The 5171-nt window shown below is 39.1% G+C and overlaps 1 long non-coding RNA gene across 1 annotated transcript; it reads right to left on the bottom strand.

Annotated features, from left to right (window-relative positions):
- Positions 1 to 897: 897 nt before the first annotated feature.
- On the bottom strand, positions 898 to 1321 carry LOC132988800 (uncharacterized). The gene is made up of 2 exons (XR_009675862.1): positions 1114 to 1321; positions 898 to 1024 (listed from the first exon to the last, which is right to left on the bottom strand). It is a non-coding gene; the product is annotated as an uncharacterized LOC132988800 (long non-coding RNA).
- Between the last annotated feature and the right edge of the window lie 3850 nt (positions 1322 to 5171).

Here is a 5171-nt window from a genome sequence, read left to right as displayed (position 1 = left end):
TTTTCCTCTTTTGTTAATTTCACTCTCCTTTGTGGAGTCTCTCACACAGAACTTCAGTGTTTCATAGTACAGTTATTACAGTAAAGTGTCCTGTGTTGTCTAATCAATAAAAAGCTCAACAGTAAATTGATAAAGAAAATCTTTAACCTTTTTTGTAGTACAACAGAGCTAATGGAAAATTGTGAATAAAAACAGATGTCATTTTAATACTTGGTGTTAAATGTTAAGTGCTTAAATTGAGTTGAAGCCTGTGTTGTAGCTGACGTGCATGTTTATCTTTATAGGGGTGGTGTGACCTGTCTGTAGGTCAGGTTTTGGTAAAAGGCAGATTTTGGGCTCATCCAGAAGACCATCCACCGACAAGAGCATCCACCATAGAACTGTGAGCAGCTAACTGGATAGTGAGCCCAACCTTCGAGACCTCAAGTGGGATTAAGAAGACTGTTTCTTCTAAGGAAGAACTTCCTTCGCTACTTCATAGAGCACAGATTAAACAGAAACACACACCTGGATTGAGCCCCAACGAAAAAGACTGGGCTTAGACACTTCAAATGTTTGTTTTATTTCATGTGCACACTTTATTAAATTAGTTGTTAATTGCATTAGTAAATTGTATATTGTAATCGTGACCTGCAATATTTGTGTTCCTTACATACAAAGTTTGAAAATGTATTCCTGTGTGCATCTCTTGACTGGTATTCAGACCTTGGGCTCCAGGAGTCCTAGTCTTCTGATGTTTGTCCACCTTCAACACTTTATTTACAGTAACATGGGTTAAAAACAACTATGCTTTTTCCCTGAATTTGATCAGATATGTTGGTAGCTATGACACACCAAATGTTTTCATAATGTTGTTTACAGTTAACGTTAAAGATAATACTTGTATTTGTAGTAGCATTTTTCTTTTTCAAAAACTGTTTGAGTGGAAGTTCAATAGACCTCCTTTTTGTTTCTGCGTTTACTTGAAAGTTGGACCCTGTTCCCACTGAGCTGTTAATAAGTGAATAATAAAGTATTTATTAACCTTTATAAGTAGTGTTCCCACTTTAGATCCAGTACCTGCAGAGGAGCTTTATTAACTCTTAACAAGTGCATAATAAAGTATGTATTAACCTTTATAAGGCATTAATATGAACCTAATAAAGTCTTATCAATGTCAATAAACATCTTATGAACGTTGATAAGTGGTCTATAAACAAGTTTCTTTGTGTTAATTAATATCTTACAAGCAATTATAAATTAATTTATAGTTTAATTAACACTCATGAAGTCTTATTAATGTTCATAAACATCTTATTAATGTTTATGACGGTATATAAAGTGTCAGCCTATAAGTGTCTTATAAGACATAATAAATGTGTTAATTATGCCTATATTAGCACTTATATAGTCTTATTTGTGTTAATAAGAATCTAATAAGGTCTTATAAGTGACTTATTACCTGTTATTAATGCTTATTACAAGCACCTTAATATAAAGTGTTACCGAAAATAATAATTAATTGATATTCATTTGATACACAAAAGCAAAGCCTCTGATCAGTCAAAACTTTGATCATGAAATCAATTAATTAAAAAAAAAAAACTCAGCTTACTTCTGTTGACAAAAAGTGAAAAAGTCAATCTGAGAGTATTTATGGAACTTTTCTGTCAGTGTTTGATCCTTGAAATACAATTACTGCAAAGTAAATACACACAAATACTCTGCTGATTGCCAAATTAAAAATTTAAAGAGGAAGCACAGGCGGCAGGCGGTGCAATAACTGTAAGAGCTGTACTTGAACCTGATGACATTACCTCGTATGTTTTTTTGTTTTGCTCTTTTGGGGGGAAAGACAGAGATTTTAAAAAAAAAGATTGTGTTTTTTTGTGACATAAGTCCCCCTCTCACAAACATGTGATGAGGTGTACATTTTCTCAGTGTGTTAAAATCTCACTTACATGTGGTGGGAAGGTGTGTTGCTTACAAATTAAACAAAGTTTGGATTCACTTCTTACCACCAGGAAGAGTTGGCAGTTTTCCCTCTCGCCTGACGGCTTAAACACTTCACGCTGTGAAGCATTCTTTGTGTGTAAGAGGAGGGGAAAACATATGATTCAGAGTGACTCTTTGACCGTGCAATTATAAAGCTGAAACGTCTGAATCATCACCTGAGTGGGACTCTGAGAGAGAAGTCAAAAAGGACAAGAGAACTGGACCGGCTGGGTTGGAAATCCTCACACTTCTTTTTTTTTTTTTTTCATGTTACTGGTCCGACGACAAAGCGGCAGAAAGCCAGCACAATAATTAGTTTCACAGGAGCTGTGTGTTTAAGGATGATAAGCGATGCTTTGGGTGAAGAGGAGTCAGCAGATGAGTGCAGCTGCTTGTTATCTGCACGGAGCAGAGGGAGAGGAGCACACGGCTGTAATAAGTTTGAGGGACGGAGAGGAGGGGAGAGGAAGGGATGCTGCGAGGAGACGATGATAAAATCAAGATCTGACGCACATTTTCCTTCAAATTCTGCTTTAAATTTGCAGTTTGTAATACGTCTGAAGGCTGTTTGTGTTTATATTCTGGTCTTTTGAGTCATTGTGCTCTGCAGCTTTCATCCTCTGCTGCATTCCCTCAAGAACACACACACACACGCACGCACGCACGCACACACACACACACACACACACACACACGGACACACGTGCACACTCAAGCCTCAAACCACTGTTCTGCTGCTCGCACAAGTTAGCATCATCGATACACGCCACGATCGTTATTCATGGTGCATCGCAGCTGCAGAGCTGCTCAGGATGCATTGCGTGTCAGGATGCGCTTGTCAAGTAAGCCTGACCAGCTCATGATAAAGCTCATGTGTAAAAGAGGGACATGAGAGGAAGAGCTGAAGTGGCTGCACGGGTCCAAGCTGCATAAAGAGAAGCTGCACTACTAGAATGGGAAAGATGTTGAGGGGTCAAAGGTCATGTGTTAAAAAAAACAAAAAAAAACAGATATTGGTGGTAAACTATGCTGTGACCTTCGACCATCAAAAGAAACCTTTTACTAAGCAGCCACAGGGTTCAAACCTGTGTGTGAGGAGATGTTCAGTTGTCCAGATGCAGAGGAGAGCGACCGCACTACAGCTTTGAATTTGCATAATTTGTATAAACAGGGAAATAAATCCTATTTTGATAGTGCTGTCCAGCCATCTGATGATTTGTTTTCACTTTATATGATTAGAAAAAAGATTTCCCTCCAACAAATGAGTTTCAATTAACAACCTTTCCTCCACTTTTTAACATGAAATGTCATGGTGCTGACATCCAACACTATCCAGGATCACAGCTGACCCTGAAATGGCATTTCATCAGGGAGGTAGAAGGGTAGTTCAGGGAGGCGTTTAGAAAGGCAGAGGTGTGTTTTGGGAGATCAGAGGGGTCTTAAGGAAGACATAGTGGTGATAGGGAAGATGAGGGATGGGTGGTGTGTCGAGTGAAGCTGAAACCTAGAAATGATGCAACATTTAGCGTTAATTTAAAATTAATTTAACACAGCATCCTCCTGGGACTCTGTGTGTCTGTATTTCTGAGCAGATTGATTGAACACTTTACAGTTAAAACCCGTCTACCAATACTGCTCACCGATGGAACAAAATACCTAAAAAAATAAAGCATGTCACTCGGAGGGATGTTCACAAGAAGTGGATTTACCGTCTCATTATTGTGGTTCAAGAAAAAGTCAAATTGTAAACCAAAAGTGATTACAAAGTGTTTCCTGAATTGTCATGCAGATCTTATCGTTTCGACAATGTTTATTTAAAACGGGAATTAAAAGCTGCAGAAAAAGTAAAAGTGCATCTGAATCTTGTTCCGCAGTTCATTTCAGGACGACAGCTGTTATCCTGAAATCTTTCAGCGCAGACTGAATAAATCTCTGTATAAAATATAAACATAAAAAGATAAGATAAAGCTGACAGTGCGTACAATGTGGGACTCTGCTGTCGTTTTGTCCTTTTGGCAGCTGGACAGGAGGCCAGTCGAGTCGGGGCTCAAGAGGTTTGATTTGAATTCTTTTTCACCTTGTCAGAGCTGTTCTTCTTCTCGCTGTCAGGAGGTGAAAGCGCTCACAGCAGGTGTGAGCTGCAGCTACACATATGTTCCCTGAGAGCAACAAGAAGGCTGGATTTATGAGAAGCTAGTCGTGCATGGAGTATCCATAGCTACAGATTTTTACAGGAACTGTTTAAGATCTAACCTCAGACTTATGATGCAAGTCATTATCCTTTTTTATTATCTTTGTTTCTCCTGCTGTAAGGACTGCAACTCACGCTACTTTACTGAAAGCCAACGATCTTAAACACAAGGTTGTGAAAAGGAAAAGTCAGGGAAACACCAAAATAAGAAGGAACAAAAAATATCTGTAGATGTTGCCTCACAGCGAGGAGGTTCCTGGTTTGAATCCCCGCTGGACAGGAGCCTCTCTGTGTGGAGTTTGCATGTTCTCCCCTGTGCATGTGTGGTTTCTCTCTGGGTACTCCGGCTTCCTCCCAAAGTCCAAAGACATGCTCGTTAGGTTAACTGCTGACTCTAAATTGCCTGTTTCAGTCCTGTGATTGACTGGCGACCACTCCAGGGTGTACCGCGCCAAATGACAGCTGGAATTGGCACTTGGCCCCCGAATGGGAAAAGTGGTATAGATAATGGATGGATGGCAGTTCAAGGAGCCCTAGAGAAAATAAGAAGCTTTGCGCACAGTCGTTTTTTTTTCCTACAGTACCAACTATATGCCGTGCATATGGATTTGTAAACTGTGGGAATGGATTAAAAAAGCGGTTAATTGTTTCCCTCTTGAGCCTTCCAGGGCTCCATACAGATCATCTCAGAATTCATCATAAGGAAGGTAATGGACTGACGGACATTTCCAAAACAAACATGTTGCCAGCAAAGCCAAAGTAAACATACAATTGAAAATTAAATATAATAAACGATAAAGGCTTGGTTGATTTATTTTGCTAAACATTGTAAAACAGGGGACTTCTTTCTTTATGCTGCTTCCCTCCGTTCGAGCATTGTTTCGAGCTTGGCTATTAATCTTTTTGTTTTTCGAGTCGATGTTTCTGTTTGAGCTTTACTCCAAGGACTAGAACAAAAAAAATAATTTACCTCCTCCCGTTTATTGGATTCAAGTGTGTGTAATTA

Source organism: Labrus mixtus, chromosome 14 (genome assembly GCF_963584025.1).
Source record: "Labrus mixtus chromosome 14, fLabMix1.1, whole genome shotgun sequence".
In the NCBI taxonomy this organism is placed as follows: domain Eukaryota; kingdom Metazoa; phylum Chordata; class Actinopteri; order Labriformes; family Labridae; genus Labrus; species Labrus mixtus.
Note: the sequence above shows the minus strand (reverse complement) of the source record. Positions and strands in the feature narration are given on the sequence as shown.